This window comes from Notothenia coriiceps, unplaced genomic scaffold (assembly GCF_000735185.1).
Source record: "Notothenia coriiceps isolate Sejong01 unplaced genomic scaffold, NC01 NC01_scaffold00037250, whole genome shotgun sequence".
In the NCBI taxonomy this organism is placed as follows: Eukaryota; Metazoa; Chordata; class Actinopteri; order Perciformes; family Nototheniidae; genus Notothenia; species Notothenia coriiceps.
In genome coordinates, this window is record NW_011369951.1 from 16,963,612 (window position 1) to 16,976,818 (window position 13,207).

A 13,207-nucleotide genomic window follows, 5' to 3' on the forward strand; every position below is an offset into this window, starting at 1 on the left:
TTTGAAAAGTGGGGGAATGCCGCGGGGACGACATCGATATATTATTTAGGTCAAGGGGTGTATAACGCACGTCGTAATAACACACAACATTATGCCAACCAGACCTTGACCAAAGTCAAAATCGCTTAAATTAAGGGCCCGTGACTGTCAGCGGCCCAAACAATTTTAGAACATTAAGAAAAAAATGTTTAAGTAACCAATGTGATATCTTTTCATTGGGCCCAAAATCCTCGACGGCGCCCCTGGTTACAGCATACATTAGGGCTGTGCATCTTCAATAGTCTCACGATTCGATTACGATTATCCTGTCAACGATTCGATTCAATTCGATATCCCGATGCATCACGATGCATCACGATTCATACCAATGCGTTGCATCCTCAATTTTCTATATTACTGCACATGGCTTATTTTTCATCAATAGATACATAATGAACTCTCTTTTTATTATTTAGAAAGTGCTTCAGAAATCAATAACATAAATGTCTTGACATTAATTCATAAACCAAAATAAATGAATTGTATAGGTCTAGCCTCCCTATATCTGTGTGTGAAGTTGTTCCATCCTCAAAAACAAAAAAATAATGCTTCTGCAGTCTAGCTGCAGCTTCTAGCAACAGTCTTCTGTTAAAAAAAGGAAACTGAATGTCCTGAATGTGGCATCACACACAGGACTTGAGTCTGAACACAGCAGACAACAGGAGTATTTACAGCATATAAAACAAAAATACTGCATGTGGGTGCACACTTACATTCTCTGTCTTACAGTTAATAAATCCCATGAATGTATGAGATTAAGTTAGCTTCATTATATCTCAGTGATTAAGTGAATAATAAAGTTTCTATCAGGTTACTATCAGCCTGTCACTCATTATTTTCAGGGAGGGGGCGAGGTTTGTAGGAACGGAGAGGAGACGGTGATCGCGGAAGCTTTTTTCCTCCTGCCTTCACAAACTTTACACACGTATATATCGTCTGAAAATTGCTAGAGGACATTCATACTCTGCAATCCAAGACTTAATTAAATCCACCAAAAACCTGACATGATTGTAACGCGATTATTTTTGAAAAACATAAATCCCTGTGTCTCTGAGCCGCAGCGACACGGAGTGATTCAGAGCGGGTCCTTCTGCTGTTGGTTCTGGACTGGTGTTCTTGTGTTGGTGGATAAAGCAGACTGCTCCGTGTTTGGTGTTGCTGTGCCTCTGTCACGTCTGTTCCCTGATCTCTGCGTCACCGACCAATTTGATATTAAAGTGACAGAAAAAAAAACGTTATAGTAAAGCCGCGGCCGGAAAATCAGGAAGCAACGTTACTACGCTATAATCGATTATCTTCCGTCACTGCATCGATACCGAATCGTCCACGTCCGCATCGCAATGCATCGTAAAAACGATTATTTTCAACACCCCTAGCATACATGTATTGTGTAAGGTGAATACTGGTATACATATATCAACTTTACACTTCTCTGGACAGGTTCTAATAAAGTCAGTTTCAATAAACCACAAAGCAGCAAATATTTAATTAAAGAGTGTGCAAGATAGTAGAAGTTATGAATTTGCACACTGGAATCAGTCGCAACCTATTCAAGTCAGAAGTAGAGGGAAGTATTACAAAACACCAGCAGAGCATCACATTGTTACATTTCTATTCATCGTGCACCACTTTGCTTTCTTAGTTTTACATTGATTTTGAACCCTGCATTGTAAAGTATAAAAAAGATGATGGACTCATGAATGTCAATTGGAACAAAACTTAACCCTGTTAACAGACCTCGACAACCTAGCAACACTTTTCCTGCAGCACGACACACGAGTGTCCCATAGCTGGTCAGTCTTTGTTGGATACTGGTCCTCAGAGGAAGTGTGTCAGACATTGATACCGCAAAGGTCAATGCGTCTGAGAGACAGAAATGCCAAGGGGCCACATCTCTAAATTGGCATTCACAACAGCCAAAAAACCTTTGCAAAAAAACAACAATTCCTTTCAAGCCCGCAGAGAAGTGGTGTACATCTGTTGACTACGGTAGTTAATGACAGAGCAATGCGAGCGAAAACATGGCTCTATCCCAGAGGAGTCGTGAGCATTCATGTGGACGACCACCCTATAACAGGTGTGAGATGGGGCTAAATGGAGAAAAATGATGTCCAGTCAGGCGGGCAAGACCCTGTCCCCAAGCAGTTGTTCAGCACTGTGATCTACAGCACGGGTCACCTTGTCACTTACAACAAGCTGCAGCACACCCAAACCCAATTCACAAAACATCAGTGCAAGGGAAGATTAATCATTGGGTCAATATGATGAGGCGGCCTCCCCTCACCTCTGTGCAGTGTCCTTATAACACTTAACTTTCAATTCAGAAAAAAAAGTATGAAATACCCTGTGGAGAATACAAGGCATGAGCTAAATTCTGTGTTCAGTCACCCGTGGGTACTGCAACCATATTATGCACAATTATCTTTGTATGCAGAGACTCTAGCTCATTAAATACATGCTGTTGTGTTTGGCATGAAACCTCCAGAAGCGTAAAAGTAAAGAGCAGCTTTAAGAAACACCACTTGGAAGAAATCTATGAAACTGAAGCTTTTAGAACCATCACATTCATCAGCAGATAAAATGTAGCTAAGCCAGCTATATCTAAAGTGCTGTCTGGGGTACTACAGTAAAGAGGTACGAAAAAGGTAGCATCGTAACTTCAAGATACAGGGTATCTTTAAATGACAATATCCTAGACCAGTGGTTCTCAACCTGTGGTACGCGTACCACCGTGGTACGCCAGCTCCCGCTAGTGGTACGCGGAAGAATCTGAAATATTTTTTTTTTTTTTTTTTTTTTTTACATTTTACATTTTATTTAAATCAGATTAAAACATTGAGACAACATCTCATTTACAACGCTGACCTGGCCAAGAAGGCAGCAACGGTTCTTACACATAACACAGACGTAAACAATACAGAAAACACAACTAAGTAAACAAAAGACGAAAAGCAGTCACTACATTGTGCACATTTAGGACAGTAAGAAAGGTACACTACTTATTACTGCAAGAGCAGATGGTGGTAAGGACCTCAGACAACTTCCATTTAAAACAGGCTAAAGGGACAAGTGCCATCAGTTTGAGGCTTGATTGAATAACATTAATTAAAAGATAAATCATACTATCAAAATACTACAACGAATGAACATAAGTTTGAGATAATTGAAACTGTGGTTTAAATAAGTTCTAATTGGCTATTGTTGTTTTTAGATTTAGAAACAAATTTAAAGCGTATTAGCGTTGCTAATGACGACAATACTTCCCGCGAACGATTAGCGAACGTTGCAAGTAAGCTAAAGAAAGAAGAAAGCTGAATGATGTTAAAAACATGGCTCAAAACGGGAGGTATTCAGAAGAATCAGAATCAGAAACATGTTTATTGCCAGGTAGGTTCGCACCTACTAGGAATTTGACTTGATGTCACGGCGCAACAAAAAATATTTTACACCATAATAAAATACAGTTAAATAGCAATACAAATTAAATAAAGCAGTAATTTACATGGAAATAGAATGCTATGAATGAATTTTAGAATATAAACTATGAAATGTGAAATAAGAATATGTGCAGTAAGGAGTATGAACATGACATAATAACGTTCTCGTCGACCACAATTTTCCATTCCTGATTCTGTTTTTGAAGGGTAAATTTTTTCTGGCCGATTTCACCTGTTGTCACTAGTCGAAACTCCGAAACTAACTGTATTGTTAATATTTTTTATTTAGATATGATAGTTTAGATGTTGCTTTACTTGGTATTCAAACTCTATGTAACCAAATTTATTTCAGATTAACCCTATAACAACAAAAAAGCTAAAATCTCTTTTCATTTTGTTAATTTCGCCAATCGAACGATTACGACTTGTTAATGAGCGCTTGCTATCGCCACTTCTTGACACACGTACATGATTTTCTTACTCGTTTCTTTCTATCGCGCAGCAGAGTGCCGCGTCGTCGTGGACGACCCCGCCTACTGGCCTGCTTTCCAGGCAGTTAAATCTTTATAAATCGTAGGGTGAGAGGTCTCTGTCGTAGAAAAATTCCAGACGTCAAAAAGTCGCGTGGGGCCGCGCAAAGAAGACGAAATAGGTAAAAGTCGAGTCGTCGTCGGGCAGGGCGCTGAGGGCGGGTACCGGTACTCCGGCGGGGGTGGGGTACCAAACACAACACTAACTGTCGTGACAGTCCCGAGAGACTCTGGATCAGTCGGGTTACTCCCTAACTGTTACTGTTTGTTATCTGGTTATTATACCAGCTAGACCGTTGTGTGACGTCGGGAGACATCGGTTGGACCGGCGGGTTAACCTCTCCTTAATATCTCTTTTTTTCTCTTTTTTTTTGTATAGCCTGTGGCCTGGGTACGTCAACCAGTATACCGCAAATTACGCTAGCCCTTATGCTACTTTTAATGAAATAACGAAAAGAGACCATAGTCGGTATTACCGAGTCATGTGCGAAGCCGACGTAATTTATTATATGTGTAGACGTCATCAAGAATTAAATATGCTCGGGGACTACTCTTTCTGAAAGATCTGGGTCACCAGAGTTGGAAAAATGTGGTTCAATGGTGGACTCTTTTATCCACCGAGAGGTTCATGGGTGGTATCCACTGGTTACCAATTTTATGTCAGATACGTGTCAAGTACGTTCCTGAGCCTCCTTTACATTAAGGTATTATTTTAATAAATTAACAGTCCGATGTACATGTTTTCCGAGAGAGAGGAGAGAGAGAGAGAGAGAGAGAGAGAGAGAGAGAGAGAGAGAGAGAGAGAGAGAGAGAGAGAGGAGAGAAGAGAGAGAGAGAGAGCTTACATCCGAGAGGACGTTGTTGGATGTTACATTGTTCTTTTTATACCCTTAAGTCAAGGTGTTATTTTTACTTCGAGGTCCTCGTTCTACTCGGATTCCCGATTATCGAGTAGAAGTCAGACGATTACCAAACGGATAACGGTTAAAGACACCACCGTTTCATTTTTACTTTTACATGTTTCTACTGTTAATTCCTGGTTCACACCACCAAAAAGTCGAAAACTGGAGCCAGTAATCGGAAGAGAGGTAGGAAACTCGTTTACGGAAGAAGGACTCAGTGAAAGATAGGAGGTAGTCTCGCCGACGAGTATAGTGAAACGCACGAACGCCTCGGACGCGAAGACGAGCAACTACTGACAGGAGGGAGGAGTAAGTTGTAACAAGGTGAAAGCGACCATTATAAGAGGAGACATGGGGGAGGGTGGGACCTGTTGTTTGGACAAGGTGGGGGGAGGAGGGGAGACCGTCCTCCGACGCGAGGTAGCCCTGGTCCTGGAGAGAGGTGGGACTTTGGTCAAAGAAAGTGAGGCGATGGCCGAGAATTTGTTCCGGGCCGGGGGGGGTGACTGTGAATGGGACGGTGTAGAGATATACGTAATGTAANCAGCTTTATGTTGGTCTCCAGTTGGGCTTGTGGCCTTGGAAGGAGTGAAGTGTCTACTTGATTTTACTCACGCTGTGCCTTTAATCTGTTGTCCCTAAAAATACACACACACACACACACACACACACACACACACACACACACACACACACACGCACACACACAAATAAAAAAGCCACACTGCTCCTAAAATAATTTTTTGAAGGGACATTCGAAATAACCCAATCCCTAGATAAGTCATATTTTTAGGAAATAAGCTTCTTAAATTAGCAACTTGCTGAAAGTCTCAAAGGAACCAATGCTGACTGTCTCCACTTCATAAAGAAAACTCTTTTTGAAACTCCCTTTGGGTGTGCGTGAGAAATGTCAGCAAACTGAATCTTCATTGTATGCAGAAACCATAATTGTAGATACTTTTGAAGCTGTAACATCTTTGAATACAAACACAACGTTTCAATTATAAAGTCATTTTGGCTGTTTGTACCTAAATCAAACCAACCGTCTGAAAGATAAATCAGGGCTGTCACAACATCAGGTTTTCACTACACAGAGTGTTCCCTTTAGGGATATCATTCAGAATCCAAAGAAAATCAATATTTTAATTCAACTTTAAAATCATTTACTGTGCATTGTGTCTCTTTTTCTAAATTCAGTTCTGTGTGGGAGAAACAACACAAATCAGAAATGGAATAAAATGATACGATTTAAGCGACCTGTAGTATTTAGATAACATTATCATAAATGTATAATTAACATGATATACATTCATCAAATAACCCAGTAATGTCAACACCAGCATATCATGACACCTCTTAAAGGTCCCCTATTAGGCAAAATCCACTTCTTCATATATCTTCTACATCAACATGTGTCCCCTCTTCTTCATGTCCCTTCTACATCAACATGTGTCCCCTCTTCTCCATGTCTCTTCTACATCAACATGTGTCCCCTCTTCTTCATGTCCCTTCTACATCAACATGTGTCCCCTCTTCTCCCTGTCTCTTCTACATCAACATGTGTCCCCTCTTCTTCATGTCTCTTCTACGTCAACATGTGTCCCCTCTTCTTCATGTCTCTTCTACATCAACATGTGTCCCCTCTTTGGAAAGAGACTCTGAAAGTTTCAGGAACAAAGATTCTCTCTCTTTTTGTCCTGATCCATTTCTATAAAAAACCTGTCTGAAAATGAGCTGATCAGATTTTGGACACTTTATGATGTCATAACGATGTGTTGGCTTGTTTAACCATTAGCCAATCACCAACCAAGGTAGATTTCCACTTCCTCTCAGTAGTCTTATCCTTCCTTCTTCCACATGATGAATGCACTTGATCTTTCTCCCTGCTGGCGGTGTCCTGTGTGCGTCTCGCCTCGACTCCTCTGCATTCAAAAGGAAGCTCCTCAGCAGATGGATGGATTCAGGTGTGAGCTGCCAACAGATCAGCAGCGTTTGACACGTTGAGCTGCAGCGCTTTGAGACTTTCTCTCAGGACTCCTCCTCTCTAACAGGGATCAACTTTTACTTTGTGGGTGTTAGGGTTAGGTCAGAAAGGGAACATATTTCACTTTATGTCAAGGAAAGCAATAATATAAATCAACTCACAGATTGAGACGGCAAAGACGAAATACATTTTCATTTCTAGTTCAGGAAAATAAATCAATATAATAACAACTTTATTCCTTCTAACTCACATTTGAACATTGTTTATTTTATAAAACATGTATTATCTCTTGAGTCTTTTAGAGTCTGATGAACTGAGATTCCAATTTTTCATGGAAACACTTCAGGTTTATTTTCTCTGGCTCTATGATGATATCGACAGTGATGGTATCAGACTCTGAATGCAACCACAATATGGGTGATTTACACTCAATACTGTGCCTGAAAGCATCGTGATAGACGCCGTGTCAAGTCTCATTCTTCTTTATATGATGCCAAAACACCAGTTATCTCATGATAAAGAACTTTAAAGAACTAGACATACTCCTTTCTTTACAAAGTGACCCTCAAGATTTTATGAAAAACCAATGTGAACCAAATATTGAATTAAATCTGAAAGAGTAAAACAAAGCTTTTCCAAATGGTACTGCTGTTGCAGCTAGCAGCAACAATGTAGTGCTGTGCTCGTGGTTGATAAGCAACTGAAATATGTTGCATAGATTTTCAGATGTCCTGCTATCAAACTACTACAAAACACCCTTTTGGCGGACATACTGTACCAAACCTAACCCCAGTGAGAAGCTGAAGGCACCAAAACAGCCTGTAACTCACATCTACAGCAGTATTGACTTAAAGATTAAGCTCTATAGTCTCAAACATAATTAAACTGTATAAAAACTAAGACTCCCCAACCCACTGGATATTTGGGAATCCACCACCACCCAGAGTCCTGCATCGGGTCGGGTACCCGCGGGTCGGGTAAAATAACCAACATCCCATGCTTTTTGAGACAAATACGCAACTGCGTGTGTTAATAATTGCATGTTTTCGCTGCTCATAGGATATGCGGGTTCGGGTCGGTTTGCGGATCTAATTGGCAATATGTGCGGGTGGCGGGGCGGGTTCGGTATTGCACGTCGCGGGGGCGGGAGCAGGGCCATTAAAGTGACTGATACAACACAGCTGTGCTATGAAATGTTGCCTCACTTTTAAAGCTAAGACATTAGTGATGCTATTCCTTAATCATTTATATCAAGTATTAACTAATCAAAGTTTATTCTGGCCTTGGTGCTCTAATGATCTAGCCTATGGATGTGTCAATTTGTCTTTTCTCGTTTAACGTCCACCATTTCTCAAAGCAATGAAAGGTGTAGGAGGCTATCAGTAGGTCAGAGACTTGTGTGGGAGGATGTAAGTGATGTGGCTGCCAGGATGGACACAGACACAGAACTGAAAAACTGTTCTGGAAAAACATAGTTTTGTTTTGTTTGTAGCTACGATCTCCACAGTGCTGCGTAAGGGTGGCAAACATCGTCTTTTGGGGCACTAAGCACAGGAATATGATATATATAAAGTTAACACAAAAAGTAAGGCAATTTGTGTTTGGTAGATGATTTCTATGTTGCAACAATGCTTTTTGGCAATACATCTTATACCATTGGAAAGCCTGTTTTCTTACCTTTCCAATGGTACCATATTGCCAAAAAGCATTGTTGCAACATAGAAATCATCTACCAAACACAAATTGTTGCCTCAAAGGTCCCATGTCATGGCCATTTCTACTGTTCATAATTCCATTGTTGAGGTCTACTAAAATAGATTTGTATTGTGCAATTTTCCAAACTCACATTGGTTTCTCATACAGCATCCCTAATGTATAGTATGTGTATTCACTCTGTTGGAGCTCCTGCCCCCTCTGCGGACGTAACGTAACGTGACTATACCCGAAATACATCACTATACCCAGCCAGGAAGTAAACAATGGAAAAAGAGAAATCTCCAACGAGGCGTTCTGGGGCGGCATAGACAGGTCTTTTCTGTGTTAGAGTTTTACTCGCTACAGGGTGTACTTTGAGGGTTTGTGACTCTGCAGACCGTTTACATGCAGAAAAACCTTCATAACACACAAGGGGACGGGTAATAACCAGAAAAGCATGACATGGGACCTTTAAGTTTATATATGAAATAAATGGACACCATTGCATTTTAACGTTGATCATTAACACACATATCAAGACTCATTGTTTTAATAAGAAACACAGGACACATCAAATGATATGCAGTATATACGTAGGGGTTAGTTGTACAGAAATAAACTGGAGGTTGTTATTTGTCCGTTCAAGGGCATGCAGCACCTGCAACTGTGACATTTGTTACCTCTAGTGGTTTTGAAATCATCTTGAGAGGATGCAGAGTGAAGCAGGTTGTGGGTTCACGTGAACTGAACTCCCTTCCCAATGTATTGCTTCGTCAGCTATACAAATTCCAGCTCATACCTTCTCTCCGGGAGCTTCTGCTTTGAGAAACCCAACCTGTGACCTTCACGTTACTGGACCGGTTTGAAAGTGAGTCTGTGCATTATTATTCAAAGTCAGTACACAGCTTAACGTCAGCAAAAAGCCACATTTGGAGCGTGAGAATAAGCATATCCTGGAAAGATCTTGTCTGTAGTGTTTGGGATTCAGCTCATGACTTTAATACCCTCATGTCATTCAGGTTTAGCTATATCTGCTTTTTGGGGATTAGCACCTCCGACAACTGCAAACATTGTGTTTCCTCATCTTTAGCAGATCACACCGGGAATATAAATAAGCTTTGTTCCAGCATATAGAGAACAGATTCTGTGAGATGGAAATGTGTTTTCCCACTGGCTTACACACACACACACACACACACACGCACACACACGCACACACACGCACACTCACGCACACACACACACACACACACACACACACACACGCACTATGGTTTGTGAAATGGCACACCACACACCAACACACACACACACACACACACACACACACACTCACACTCACACTCACACTCACACTCACACTCACACACACACACACGTCTGGCTATACTTGTTCCCGACACCTCTCAGAGTTTCTAGACAATGCCATCTTTTATGTCAAGCAGTCAATTAAGAAGATTGAATATGAATGTCCACCAAAGGTTTACTGAGACACTAGTTCTTTATCAGTACTTGAAGTGTTTGTGTGTTGAGGGATATCTGCCATGAGTCAATAGCTCGAGGGCTTTTGAGTTTTTCCTTATTTTTAATAGCAGTGAATGTTCTTCTATGACTCAAAAGGACAGATCGCTTTGCTGGCCTCTGCAGGGTTTGTTAGATAGACAAAATGAAATCTTGTTTTCTCTTCATCTGTCTCGGCGGAACTTAATATTGGCGTTTGCCAGGGAATATTAGAGCGGCTGAGCACACCGGGTCAGAGCTGACAGAGACCACTCTTTATTTCGCTCACTTGTGTTTGCTAATAGAGACTCTGTACAATGTGTCTGCACAAACTGTCTGCTCCATTCTGCTCACAGGCCAGAGTTCAGCTGAAATAAATGCAAGAGGTCAGGGAAAAATCACCTAAGAGTCTTTAGTATTCTGACGGTGCTTCTGTGTGTCACTTCTTTCTTTTATTATTAGAGGAGAAAACATGTTCACACCAATTGAGTATTGCTTTTGGTTAAGGCAACAAAACCACGTATGACAATAATTTAGTTTTCAATGTATGTTTCATTGATTGTCTGTACTTATTAGGGATGCAATGATATATCGAATATCGCGATATCGCGGTAAATAGATGTCTTAATGCCGTTGTGAGACTGACAAAATCTATCGCAATTTTTTTAATAATGTTTTTAATAACTTTTAAATAATTTTTTTTTTTTTAATGATTTAAAAAAAAAAAACCTTTATTCAACCAGATGGTCCCATTGAGATCATTGATCTCTTATTCAAGGGAGACCTGTCCAACATGGCAACAAGTAGGTTACAACATGAACATAAAACAACAGATAACACAAAAGGACATATTTACAGGGCTACATGTACATACCTAGAGACATTGACAAGTACCAACAGTATATTTGTATCTCGCCCTGTCAATAAGCCTCACCTTCTTGGCAAAAACTGTATTTTTTTTGAAGAGGTGGAGAGACAATGCACAGTTTGACCCACTGCTGTCACCCATGGCCAAAGCATATCTCTCTGTCCCAGCAACATCAGTACCAAGTAAGAGAGTTTTTTTCCACAGCAGGGGATATTGTAAACGCCCAAACATCCCAGCTTCTACCTGGAAATGTGGACATGCTCATATTCCTAAAAGATAACCTTGATGATGCTGAGTGAGTGAGTTAGTGAGTTAGAGTTGAGTTAGTTGAAAAACTAAAGTGAAACTTGATTTATTCTATTGCAGGGTCTGATTATTATATTGTTGACACTTTAAAATACTACTATCCTACTAAAATGCTGTACAAATCAGATTTATTATTTAATGAAGAAAAAAAAATTAAATAAAAAGAAAATTCTCATTTTTTTCCCTTTATTTTTCAATATCGCGATAAATATCGTACCGTGGACTTTTTATCGCGATATTATTGTACCGTGAGTTTTTGGTATCGTTACATCCCTAGTACTTATATTTAATTTAATTGGTCAAAAAAAAAATATATATATACATGTTATGTACACTACACCTAAATAAGTAAGATTTGAAGGCCACCGTTACTTTTGACACAAACAAAATTATACATACTTAAGTACTAACTTACGTATGTAACCTAAAATACATCCATGTTGACTTTTGGTTTCACAACAGTGGTCCCCTGGTCTAAAATGAGGTGTCGTTTTTTGTGTTGCACACTATTTCCAAACTCCACCCTATGTTCACTTTGCACTTTTTATATTACTTGGGTCACTAAAGACCGCCAGCTAAACATAAACGAACATTTGGCTCAAAATGAGCCCTTTGCGAAGACAACCTTCAGTATACCGCTGTGATTTTGGGTGGGAAATCAGGTGTTGGTCCTCATTTATATTTTAGATTCGGAAGAATACTGGTCTCTCAGCAAAACGCCTACGCACCGTGAACATTTAGACCCGCTTTCAGTTATTTATATTCTCTTTTAGCTGCTGGGTCAAATACATCTACTAAGTTACAACTGGCATTTTGTCTCGTCTTCTTCCCACATTGGATCTAACTGTGGCGTCTCTTGTGCTCAATTTTTTACATTAGAGCATTAGTACCAGGTCAATGGCATCATTCAAAAATAAATATATCTCAACATTACATGAACTGTGCAGTCATGCATATTTAAAATCAATCTTGTAAGTTCAGATTTAATGTTATAATGAACTCAGGTGACCTTGTTTAACCAGCAAACAAATTCTGCTTTGTGTTTTAAAGGACAAGAGACTTCACTTTAGAAAGAGAAGGCCGTCATGTTTTCTTTTCAATCTGTTCTTCATGCTGCTTAATTCATTAGCATCAAAGCTACAGCAGGTTGTTTGTTATGTATTGCACAGTCACTTACAGAGAATATTATTTATATCACCAGTCACAATATTTTACTATAAGGTGGACCAAAATTGTGAATGGACGACTTCAATATCTACTATTTTTGATTAACAATACAGGACAAAACATCGGAAACGAAGAAGCAGATTCTGACTTTTTGTTCTTGATCTGCATTATAATTCTCCATCGATAGTCAGCATATGATTCTGGCTCTCTGGATCAAACGTTGTTATAAAGGTCAGGACCAGGTTGGAATTGCCGTCCACGACTACAAACTGCCACCAGTATGCAGTTTGACACGTAACAAATACTCCAGTGGCGCCCTCGATGGTGCACAACCCAAGGAATCAATTAACAGACCTTGACTCCATTCATTCTGTCGTGGCTTCTGGCACTCAGCCATCTGGTTCATCTCCAACTCTCGGTGCCTGATAGTTTCTTTATTAGCTGGACTTTCTCTGAGTTACATGCCTTAGAGCTGGGGTGTCAAACTCAAATACACAGTGGGACAAAATAAAAAAATGGGTACTAGTTGAGGGCCGGACTGGTTCAATGTTTATAGCAGAACTTATTGAAATGAACTTATTGCACATATTAAACCTGGAACTAACAAAGCTTAAATGATTGCCTATAAAAACAACATCAAACATTAAATAATCAGTTCATTCATTTCTTATGGCTCTATCTGCAGCTTTTCCAGAGTCATTTCTTATGATTACATTTTCCCTCAGGCCAACAACAGCTTCAACAAAACTATTTCCCTCAAAGAGAAACCAAACATGCCC

The 13,207-nt window shown here is 39.9% G+C and overlaps 1 protein-coding gene across 1 annotated transcript in view; it reads left to right on the forward strand.

Annotated features, from left to right (window-relative positions):
- LOC104967383 (guanine nucleotide-binding protein G(I)/G(S)/G(T) subunit beta-1-like) overlaps positions 1-13,207 on the forward strand; it is a gene marked incomplete at its 5' end in the record, with an annotated part of 50,884 nt that overhangs the window by 2,357 nt on the left and 35,320 nt on the right. The window lies entirely within an intron of this gene.